Source organism: Scyliorhinus torazame, chromosome 14, assembly GCF_047496885.1.
Source record: "Scyliorhinus torazame isolate Kashiwa2021f chromosome 14, sScyTor2.1, whole genome shotgun sequence".
In the NCBI taxonomy this organism is placed as follows: Eukaryota; Metazoa; Chordata; class Chondrichthyes; order Carcharhiniformes; family Scyliorhinidae; genus Scyliorhinus; species Scyliorhinus torazame.
In genome coordinates, this window is record NC_092720.1 from 212327147 (window position 1) to 212339051 (window position 11905).

The window sequence follows — 11905 nt, forward strand, 5'->3', positions numbered from 1 at the left end:
GGAATGGGGTACGGGGGGAATGGGGGAGTGTGGGGTTGTGGGGGAAGGTGGGTGTGAGTAATGGTGGTTGTGGGGGAACAGGGGATTAGGGAAAGGTGTGTTTGGGGAATGGGAGAGTGGGTGAATGGGGCAAGCGGGAATGGAGAGAGTGTGGATAGGGGAAAGTGAGGAAATGGGGGAGAGGAGAAAGGGGGAAGTGAGGAGCGGGGGAATGGGAGAATGGTGGTTGTGGGTGAATGTGAGGGAATGGTTAGGGGGGAGCGGGGGAATGGGGGTATTGGTAAATCGGGAGGGGGAATGAGGGTTTGAGTGAATGGGGGGTGGGTGAATAGGATAGTGGGGGCATCGAGGGGAGTGAGGGAAAGAGCGTGTGGAGGAATGTGTTTAATTGAGGATATGGAGGGAGTGGGGTAATGGGGGTGAGCGGGAGACCAGCGTGAGTTGGGAAATGGGGGACTGGGTGAATCGGGGGTTGGAAATTGGGGGAGTGCGCGAATGGGGGGAGTGAGGAAATGAGGGAGTGAGGGAATGGGGTGAGTGAGGGAATGGGGGAGTGAGGGAATGGGGGAGTGAGGGAATGGGGGAGTGAGGGAATGGGTGAGTGGGGTATGGAGGGAGTGAGGGGAGTGAGGGAATGGGGGAGTGAGGGAATGGAGGGAGTGAGGGAATGGGGGAGTGATGGAATGGGGGAGTGAGGGAATGGAGAGAGTGAGGGAATCGAGGGAGTGAGGGAATGGGGGAGTGAGGGAATGGAGAGAGTGAGGGAATGGAGGGAGTGAGAGAATGGAGGAGTGAGGGAATGGGGAAGTGAGGGAATGGAGAGAGTGATGGAATGGAGGGAGTTTGGGGAATGGGGGAGTGAGGGAATGGGGGAGCGAGGGAGTGAGAGAATGGGGGAGTGAGCGAATGGAGGGAGTGAGGGAATGGGGGAGTGAGTGAGTGAGGGAATGGGGGGAGTGAGGCAATGGGGGAGTGAGGGAATGGAGGGAGTGAGGGAATGGGGGAATGAGGGAATGAAGGGAGTGAGGGAATGGGGGAGCGAGGGAATGGGGGGAGTGAGGGAATGGGGGAGTGAGGAATGGGGGAGTGAGGGAATGGGGGAGTGAGGGGATGGGGGAGTGAGGGAATGGGGGAGTGAGGGAATGGGGGGAGTGAGGGAATGGAGCGAGTGAGGGAATGGGGGAGTGGGGGAATGGGGGAGTGGGGGAATGGGGGAGTGAGGGAATGGGGGAGTGAGCGAATGGGGGAGTGAGGGAATGGGGGGAGTGAGGGGATGGGGGAGTGAGGGAATGGGGGAGTGAGGGAATGGGGGAGTGGGGGAGTGGGGAATAGAGAGAGTGAGGGAATCGAGGGAGTGAGGGAATGGGGGAGTGAGGGAATGGGGGGAGTGAGGGAATGGGGGAGTGAGGGAATGGGGGAGTGAGGGAATGGGGGAGTGAGGGAATGGGGGGAGTGAGGGAATGGAGAGAGTGAGGGAATGGAGGGAGTGAGGGAATGGAGGGAGTGAGGGAATGGAGAGAGTGAGGGAATGGAGAGAGTGGGGGAATGGGGGGAGTGAGGGAATGGGGGGAGTGGGGGGAATGGGAGGAGTGAGGGAATGGGGGAGTGAGGGAATGGGGGGAGTGAGGGAATGGGGGGAGTGAGGGAATGGAGAGAGTGGGGGAATGGGGGGAGTGAGCGAATGGGGGAGTGGGGGAATGGAGGAGTGAGGGAATGGGGGAGTGAGGGAATGGGGGAGTGAGGGAATGGGGGGAGTGAGGGAATGGGGGAGTGAGGGAATGGGGGAGTGAGGGAATGGAGGAGTGGGGGAATGGGGGAGTGAGGGAATGGGGGAGTGAGGGAATGGGGGAGTGAGGGGATGGGGGAGTGGGGGAATGGGGGAGTGAGGAAATGGGGGGAGTGAGGGAATGGGGGGAGTGAGGGGAATGGGGGAGTGAGGAAATGGTGAGAGTGAGGGAATGGTGGGAGTGAGGGAATGGAGGGAGTGAGGGAATGGGGGAGTGAGGGAATGTGGGGAGTGAGGGAATGGGGGAGTGAGGGAATGGGGGAGTGAGGGAATGGGGGAGTGAGGGAATGGGGGGAATGAGGGAATGGGGGAGTGAGGGAATGGGGGAGTGGGGGAATGGGGGACTGGGTGGAATGGGGGACTATGAGATGTGGGGGAATGGGGTACGGGGGTTGTGAGGGAATGGGGGTGTGAGGTGTGGGGGAATGGGGGACTGGGGGGAATGGGGGAGTGTGAGGTGTGGGGGAATGGGGTACAGGGGGGAATGGGGGAGTGTGAGGTGTGGGGGAATGGGGACTGGGGGGAATGGGGGAGTGTGGGGTTGTGTGGGAAGGTGGGTGTGAGTAATGGAGGTTGTGGGGGAACAGGGGATTAGGGAAAGGTGTGTTTGGGGAATGGGAGAGTGGGTGAATGGGGCGAGCGGGAATGGAGAGAGTGTGGAAAGGGGAAAGTGAGGAAATGGGGGAGAGGAGAAAGGGGGAAGTGGGGAGCGGGGGAATGGGAGAATGGTGGTTGTGGGTGAATGTGAGGGAATGGTTAGGGGGGAGCGGGGGAATGGGGGTATTGGTAAATGGGGAGGGGGAATGAGGGTTTGAGTGAATGGGGGGTGGGTGAATAGGATAGTGGGGGCATCGAGGGGAGTGAGGGAAAGAGCGTGTGGAGGAATGCGTTTAATTGAGAATATGGAGGGGGTGGGGTAATGGGGGTGAGCGGGAGAACAGCGTGAGTTGGGAAATGGGGGACTGGGTGAATCGGGGGTTGGAAATTGGGGGAGTGCGTGAATGGGGGGAGTGAGGGAATGAGGGAGTGAGGGAATGGGGTGAGTGAGGGACTGGGGGAGTGAGGGAGTGAGGGAATGGGTGAGTGGGGTATGGAGGGAGTGAGGGGAGTGAGGGAATGGGGTGAGTGAGGGAATGGGGGAGTGAGGGAATGGGGGAGTGAGGGAATGGGGGAGTGAGGGAATGGGGGGAGTGAGGGAATGGGGGAGTGAGGAAATGGAGAGAGTGAGGGAATGGTGGGAGTGAGGGAATGGTGGGAGTGAGGGAATGGAGGTAGTGAGGGAATGGGGGAGTGAGGGAATGGGGGAGTGAGGGAATGGGGGAGTGAGGGAATGGGGGGAATGAGGGAATGGGGGAGTGAGGGAATGGGGGGTGAGGGAATGGGGGGAGTGAGGGAATGGGGGAGTGAGAGAATGGGGGAGTGAGGGAATGGGGGAGTGGGGGAATGGGGGACTGGGTGGAATGGGGGACTATGAGATGTGGGTGAATGGGGTACGGGGGTTGTGAGGGAATGGGGGTGTGAGGTGTGGGGGAATGGGGGACTGGGGGGAATGGGGGAGTGTGAGGTGTGGGGGAATGGGGTACAGGGGGGAATGGGGGAGTGTGGGGTGTGGGGGAATGGGGGACTGGGGGGAATGGGGGAGTGTGAGGTGTGGGGGAATGGGGTACAGGGGGGAATGGGGGAGTGTGAGGTGTGGGTGAATGGGGGACTGGGGGGAATGGGGGAGTGTGGGGTTGTGGGGGAAGGTGGGTGTGAGTAATGGAGGTTGTGGGGGAACAGGGGATTAGGGAAAGGTGTGTTTGGGGAATGGGAGAGTGGGTGAATGGGGCGAGCGGGAATGGAGAGAGTGTGGGAAGGGGAAAGTGAGGAAATGGGGGAGAGGAGAAAGGGGGAAGTGGGGAGCGGGGGAATGGGAGAATGGTGGTTGTGGGTGAATGTGAGGGAATGGTTAGGGGGGAGCGGGGGAATGGGGGTTTTGGTAAATGGGGAGGGGGAATGAGGGTTTGAGTGAATGGGGGGTGGGTGAATAGGATAGTGGGGGCATCGAGGGGAGTGAGGGAAAGAGCGTGTGGAGGAATGTGTTTAATTGAGGATATGGAGGGAGTGGGGTAATGTGGGTGAGCGGGAGACCAGCGTGAGTTGGGAAATGGGGGACTGGGTGAATTGGGGGTTGGAAATTGGGGGAGTGCGGGAATGGGGGGAGTGAGGGAATGAGGGAGTGAGGGAATGGGGTGAGTGTGGGAATGGGGGAGTGAGGGAATGGGGGAGTGAGGGAATGGGGGAGTGAGGGAATGGGTGAGTGGGGTATGGGGGGAGTGAGGGGAGTGAGGGAATGGGGGAGTGAGGGAATGGAGGGAGTGAGGGAATGGGTGAGTGATGGAATGGGGGAGTGAGGGAATGGAGAGAGTGCGGGAATCGAGGGAGTGAGGGAATGGGGGAGTCAGGGAATGAGGGGAGTGAGGGAATGGGGGAGTGAGGGAATGGGGGAGTGAGGGAATGGGGGAGTGAGGGAATGGGGGGAGTGAGGGTATGGAGAGAGTGAGGGAATGGAGGGAGTGAGGGAATGGAGAGAGTGAGGGAATGGAGAGAGTGGGGGAATGGGGGGAGTGAGCGAATGGGGGGAGTGGGGGAATGGAGGAGTGAGGGAATGGGGGGAGTGAGGGAATGGGGGGAGTGAGGGAATGGGGGAGTGAGGGAATGGGGGAGTGAGGGAATGGAGGAGTGGGGGAATGGGGGAGTGAGGGAATGGGGGAGTGAGGGAATGGGGGAGTGAGGGGATGGGGGAGTGGGGGAATGGGGGAGTGAGGAAATGGGGGGAGTGAGGGAATGGGGGGAGTGAGGGAATGGGGGAGTGAGGAAATGGAGAGAGTGAGGGAATGGTGGGAGTGAGGGAATGGAGGGAGTGAGGGAATGCGGGAGTGAGGGAATGTGGGGAGTGAGGCAATGGGGGAGTGAGGGAATGGGGGAGTGAGGGAATGGGGGAGTGAGGGAATGGGGGGAATGAGGGAATGGGGGAGTGAGGGAATGGGGGAGTGGGGGAATGGGGACTGGGTGGAATGGGGGACTATGAGATGTGGGGGAATGGGGTACGGGGGTTGTGAGGGAATGGGGGTGTGAGGTGTGGGGGAATGGGGGACTGGGGGGAATGGGGGAGTGTGAGGTGTGGGGGAATGGGGTACAGGGGGGAATGGGGGAGTGTGAGGTGTGGGGGAATGGGGGACTGGGGGGAATGGGGGAGTGTGGGGTTATGGGGGAAGGTGGGTGTGAGTAATGGAGGTTGTGGGGGAACAGGGGATTAGGGAAAGGTGTGTTTGGGGAATGGGAGAGTGGGTGAATGGGGCGAGCGGGAATGGAGAGAGTGTGGAAAGGGGAAAGTGAGGAAATGGGGGAGAGGAGAAAGGGGGAAGTGGGGAGCGGGGGAATGGGAGAATGGTGGTTGTGGGTGAATGTGAGGGAATGGTTAGGGGGGTGCGGGGGAATGGGGGTATTGGTAAATGGGGAGGGGGAATGAGGATTTGAGTGAATGGGGGGTGGGTGAATAGGATAGTGGGGGCATCGAGGGGAGTGAGGGAAAGAGCGTGTGGAGGAATGTGTTTAATTGAGGATATGGAGGGAGTGGGGTAATGTGGGTGAGCGGGAGACCAGCGTGAGTTGGGAAATGGGGGACTGGGTGAATCGGGGGTTGGAAATTGGGGGAGTGCGTGAATGGGGGGAGTGAGGGAATGAGGGAGTGAGGGAATGGGGTGAGTGAGGGAATGGGGGAGTGAGGGAGTGAGGGAATGGGTGAGTGGGGTATGGAGGGAGTGAGGGGAGTGAGGGAATGGGGTGAGTGAGGGAACGGGGGAGTGAGGGAATGGGGGAGTGAGGGAATGGGGGAGTGAGGGAATGGGTGAGTGGGGTATGGAGGGAGTGAGGGGAGTGAGGGAATGGGGGAGAGAGGGAATGGAGGGAGTGAGGGAATGGGGGAGTGATGGAATGGGGGAGTGAGGGAATGGAGAGTGAGGGAATCGAGGGAGTGAGGGAATGGGGGAGTGAGGGAATGGGGGGAGTGAGGGAATGGGGGAGTGAGGGAATGGGGGAGTGAGGGAATGGGGGAGTGAGGGAATGGGGGGAGTGAGGGAATGGAGAGAGTGAGGGAATGGAGGGAGTGAGGGAATGGAGGGAGTGAGGGAATGGAGAGAGTGAGGGAATGGAGAGAGTGGGGGAATGGGGGGAGTGAGGGAATGGGGTGAGTGAGGGAATGGGGGAGTGAGGGAATGGGGGAGTGAGGGAATGGGGGAATTAGGGAATGGGGGAGTGAGGGAGTGAGGGAATGGGTGAGTGGGGTATGGAGGGAGTGAGGGGAGTCAGGGAATGGGGGAGTGAGGGAATGGAGGGAGTGAGGGAATGGGGGAGTGATGGAATGGGGAGTGAGGGAATGGAGATAGTGAGGGAATCGAGGGAGTGAGGGAATGGGGGAGTGAGGGAATGGGGGGAGTGAGGGAATGGGGGAGTGAGGGAATGGGGGAGTGAGGGAATGGGGGAGTGAGGGAATGGGGGGAGTGAGGGAATGGAGAGAGTGAGAGAATAGAGGGAGTGAGGGAATGGAGGGAGTGAGGGAATGGAGAGAGCGAGGGAATGGAGAGAGTGGGGGAATGGGGGGAGTGGGGGAATGGAGGAGTGAGGGAATGGGGGTGTGAGGGAATGGGGGGAGTGAGGGAATGGGGGAGTGAGGGAATGGGGGAGTGAGGGAATGGGGGGAGTGAGGGAATGGAGGAGTGGGGGAATGGGGGAGTGAGGGAATGGGGGAGTGAGGGAATGGGGGAGTGAGGGAATGGGGGAGTGGGGGAATGGGGGAGTGAGGAAATGGGGGAGTGAGGGAATGGGGGTAGTGAGGGAATGGGGGAGTGAGGAAATGGAGAGAGTGAGGGAATGGTGGGAGTGAGGGAATGGTCGGAGTGAGGGAATGGAGGGAGTGAGGGAATGGGGGGAGTGAGGGAATGGGGGGAGTGAGGGAATGGGGGAGTGAGGGAATGGGGGGAGTGAGGGAATGGGGGGAATGAGGGAAATGGGGAGTGAGGGAATGGGGGAGTGAGGGAATGGGGGGAGTGAGGGAATGGGGGAGTGAGGTAATGGGGGAGTGAGGGAATGGGGGGTGGGGGAATGGGGGACTGGGTGGAATGGGGGACTATGAGATGTGGGGGAATGGGGTACGGGGGTTGTGAGGGAATGGGGGTGTGAGGTGTGGGGGAATGGGGGACTGGGGGGAATGGGGGAGTGTGAGGTGTGGGGGAATGGGGCACAGGGGGGAATGGGGGAGTGTGGGGTGTGGGGGAATGGGGGACTGGGGGGAATGGGGGAGTGTGAGGTGTGGGGGAATGGGGTACAGGGGGGAATGGGGGAGTGTGAGGTGTGGGTGAATGGGGGACTGGGGGGAATGGGGGAGTGTGGGGTTGTGGGGGAAGGTGGGTGTGAGTAATGGAGGTTGTGGGGGAACAGGGGATTAGGGAAAGGTGTGTTTGGGGAATGGGAGAGTGGGTGAATGGGGCGAGCGGGAATGGAGAGAGTGTGGAAAGGGGAAAGTGAGGAAATGGGGGAGAGGAGAAAGGGGGAAGTGGGGAGCGGGGGAATGGGAGAATGGTGGTTGTGGGTGAATGTGAGGGAATGGTTAGGGGGGAGCGGGGGAATGGGGGTTTTGGTAAATGGGGAGGGGGAATGAGGGTTTGAGTGAATGGGGGGTGGGTGAATAGAATAGTGGGGGCATCGAGGGGAGTGAGGGAAAGAGCGTGTGGAGGAATGTGTTTAATTGAGGATATAGAGGGAGTGGGGTAATGGGGGTGAGCGGGAGACCAGCGTGAGTTGGGAAATGGGGGACTGGGTGAATTGGGGGTTGGAAATTGGGGGAGTGTGGGAATGGGGGGAGTGAGGGAATGAGGGAGTGAGGGAATGGGGTGAGTGAGGGAATGGGGGAGTGAGGGAATGGGGGAGTGAGGGAATGGGGGAGTGAGGGAATGGGTGAGTGGGGTATGGGGGGAGTGAGGGGAGTGAGGGAATGGGGGAGTGAGGGAATGGAGGGAGTGAGGGAATGGGGGAGTGATGGAATGGGGGAGTGAGGGAATGGAGAGAGTGAGGGAATCGAGGGAGTGAGGGAATGGGGGAGTGAGGGAATGGGGGGAGTGAGGGAATGGGGGAGTGAGGGAATGGGGAAGTGAGGGAATGGGGGAGTGAGGGAATGGGGGGAGTGAGGGTATGGAGAGAGTGAGGGAATGGAGGGAGTGAGGGAATGGAGAGAGTGAGGGAATGGAGAGAGTGGGGGAATGGGGGGAGTGAGCGAATGGGGGGAGTGGGGGAATGGAGGAGTGAGGGAATGGGGGAGTGAGGGAATGGGGGGAGTGAGGGAATGGGGGGAGTGAGGGAATGGGGGAGTGAGGGAATGGGGGAGTGAGGGAATGGAGGAGTGGAGGAATGGGGGCGTGAGGGAATGGGTGAGTGAGGGAATGGGGGAGTGAGGTGATGGGGGAGTGGGGGAATGGGGGAGCGAGGAAATGGGGGGAGTGAGGGAATGGGGGGAGTGAGGGAATGGGGGAGTGAGGGAATGGAGGGAGTGAGGGAATGGGGGAGTGAGGGAATGTGGGGAGTGAGGGAATGGGGGAGTGAGGGAATGGGGGAGTGAGGGAATGGGGGAGTGAGGGAATGGGGGGAATGAGGGAATGGGGGAGTGAGGGAATGGGGGAGTGGGGGAATGGGGGACTGGGTGGAATGGGGGACTATGAGATGTGGGGGAATGGGGGTACGGGGGTTGTGAGGGAATGGGGGTGTGAGGTGTGGGGGAATGGGGGACTGGGGGGAATGGGGGAGTGTGAGGTGTGGGGGAATGGGGTACAGGGGGGAATGGGGGAGTGTGAGGTGTGGGGTAATGGGGGACTGGGGGGAATGGGGGAGTGTGGGGTTGTGGGGGAAGGTGGGTGTGAGTAATGGAGGTTGTGGGGGAACAGGGGATTAGGGAAAGGTGTGTTTGGGGAATGGGAGAGTGGGTGAATGGGGCGAGCGGGAATGGAGAGAGTGTGGAAAGGGGAAAGTGAGGAAATGGGGGAGAGGAGACAGGGGGAAGTGGGGAGCGGGGGAATGGGAGAATGGCGGTTGTGGGTGAATGTGAGGGAATGGTTAGGGGGGAGCGGGGGAATGGGGGTATTGGTAAATGGGGAGGGGGAATGAGGGTTTGAGTGAATGGGGGGTGGGTGAATAGGATAGTGGGGGCATCGAGGGGAGTGAGGGAAAGAGCGTGTGGAGGAATGTGTTTAATTGAGGATATGGAGGGAGTGGGGTAATGGGGGTGAGCGGGAGAACAACGTGAGTTGGGAAATGGGGGACTGGGTGAATCGGGGGTTGGAAATTGGGGGAGTGCGCGAGTGGGGGGAGTGAGGGAATGAGGGAGTGAGGGAATGGGGTGAGTGAGGGAATGGGGGAGTGAGGGAGTGAGGGAATGGGTGAGTGGGGTATGGAGGGAGTGAGGGGAGTGAGGGAATGGGGTGAGTGAGGGAATGGGGGAGTAAGGGAATGGGGGAGTGAGGGAATGGGGGAGTGAGGGAATGGGTGAGTGGGGTATGGAGGGAGTGAGGGGAGTGAGAGAATGGGGGAGAGAGGGAATGGAGGGAGTGAGGGAATGGGGGAGTGATGGAATGGGGGAGTGAGGGAATGGAGAGTGAGGGAATCGACGGAGTGAGGGAATGGGGGAGTGAGGGAATGGGGGGAGTGAGGGAATGGGGGAGTGAGGGAATGGGGGGAGTGAGGGAATGGGGGGGTGTGAGGGAATGAGGGGAGTGAGGGAATGGGGGAGTGAGGGAATGGGGGAGTGGGGGTGTGGGGGAATGTGGGAGTGGGGGACTGGGGGAGTGAGGGAATGGTCAGTGATTTAGGATAAGCCGGACAGCTCTCCTGAAGAGCCAACACAGGGATGAATCGTCCGCTCCAGCTCCTGAAGACTCTCTGGCTGCGATTCTCCGGCTGTTGAGATTCCCGCCGGCAGTGCACCCCCACCGGCGGGATTCCCGGCGGAATGGGGTGGCTTCACTGGAAAATTCCCAATGAGGAACACACGGCTGGGGGACCGGAGAACCAACCGATGATTCAACAATGTTTGGGACACGAGTCAATTACAAAGGTTAAATGAATTGAAAATATTCAATAATATGCACCTACATAACCTTCAAACGGTGACACAGGGAGTGCATCAGAGCAAACGGAGACTGTGCAGCATTTGAACAGGGTCAGTATTTGTTAAAGGCATAATCCAATCCGACACATCCATTCATTAACAGTGCCCTGTCTGTTCCAGGCTTGGAACTGGGGCAGAAAGTAACCTGAAAGATATCACCGCCGATTCTCCGTTCTGTGGTCTATTGATCTACAGTCTGAACCTGGCACATGTCCTACAACAGAGTCTGTAACCAGGAGGCTGGCGGGGTCGGGAAGAAGTGGCCAGCTTAAAATTTAAGCTCCATCTCCTGACACAGACGGGCAGGATTCTCCCATTCGCCAGCTGCGTGTTTCTCCTCCGGGATTCTAGCTTCCCGCTGATTGTCAATAGGATTTCCCATTGTAACTTCCCGGGAAACCTGGCTGCCGGGACTGCTCTGCCGGCGGGAAAATTGAATCGCAACGGGCAGAGAATTTCTCTAGTTAAACCATGTGTGGAGCAGCCTCTCCGTCCTAGCAATCCAAATATTTTAGGATCCCAGATCACAAGAAGAGAATATTCAGACCATCACAACTGTGCCAGTTCTCTGATTCACCTGAGGAAGGAGCAGTGCTCCGAAAGCTAGTGTCATCGAAACAAACCTGTTGGACTTTAACCTGGTGTTGTAAAACTTCTTACAGTTCTCTGAAAGATCTCCTCGATAAGTCGTACCCCCGCTCCCTGTAAAAACCTCTTCATCAAATATTCACCCCCATTCCCCTTCTTTCAAAAGTTGCTGCTGAACGATTCCACTACTTTTCTCAGGCAGTACTTTGCAGTTCAAAAAACTCCTCATTTCCTCCCCCCCCACTTTCATTCTTTGGGTAATTATTTTGAAACGCCGAGTCTCTTATTTTTAAATGGAAAGAAATCGCTATAACGAAATGAAAACCAATACTTGAAAGCTCCCCCACTGCATCAGCCTCTGTCCCAAATTCAGGAATCAGGAATTGCTTCAATAATCCACTTGTACATTCCCAGATGTTAAGTCCTCATCCTAAGCACCGGACAAAATTCTACTCTGCACAATTCTAGACAGAGCTGTATGTAAATGGACAGCAACTTAACGCATTCATTTATCACTTCTCACTAAATAAGAGCCGGCAAGGTCAGCAAGGCAACTTGAAAAGTCTCAATCTGCACCCGATCCATCAGAACTTTGCTAAGCTTGCTTGAAGGCAAATTCAGTTGCACACGTTTAAATATTAAAGCTGACTGGGAAATCCTGAATGGTGATAATTACTGAAAGGTAGAAAGAGCTGTATTTATATTATTTTAACATGTCAATTATAGCCCTGCCTTTGTTCCCTTCACCATCACAATTTCCAGCAACACAAGTATATTTGATCCATTTAAACTGGGATGATTGTGGAGCAGTCAAGTTTCTTACCTCAGTGGCAGTGGACGTTTGAGGAGCTGAGCTGGGTCTGAGCTGCCTGCCTGTGGACAGCAATCTGACTGATGGGCTGCTTGTCAAATAAATTCCTCCTGCCACAGTGAGATCAGCAAGGCTGCAGACTTCACACACACTCCCTCTGGCAAAAAAATCACCCATGTGATTTCAGCCAGTGATGTCATTGAGGAAATGCCAAGATTCATTCATTGGTTTTTAACTCTTTTGCTGACCACTGTCCATTCTGCTGTCCTGTCTTCCTCTTCTCCTCGCCTCCTCTCTCGCTCTCTGTCTCTATCCCTGTGCCACCACCAGACCTGGGCAACCAGTTTAACCCTTGGAGAGGCAAGTTCCAAATGGTGATACGTCCTGAAAGCTTTGATCAGGGTCGTCCCTGAAGTGTCTTTGCTGAGGGAGTGTTTTATTGCTCTGTAGTAGTCTCTGGTGTAGAGCTATCAACAGTTCATATCCTTAGCTCTCTTGAGTTGGAGAGTTGGAGGTTTAGCTCCCT

General features: G+C 57.7%; 1 protein-coding gene across 7 annotated transcripts in view; it reads right to left on the reverse strand.

Annotated features, from left to right (window-relative positions):
• The window catches only part of LOC140390470 (tenascin-X-like), a 321608-nt gene extending 310104 nt beyond the window's left edge, over positions 1–11504 (reverse strand). For all 7 annotated transcript variants that reach the window (XM_072475624.1, XM_072475623.1, XM_072475622.1 and 4 more), the window contains exon 1: positions 11392–11504. The gene's annotated coding sequence lies outside the window, so the exon portion shown is untranslated. The remainder of the gene's footprint in view (positions 1–11391) is intronic.
• Positions 11505–11905: the final 401 nt, after the last annotated feature.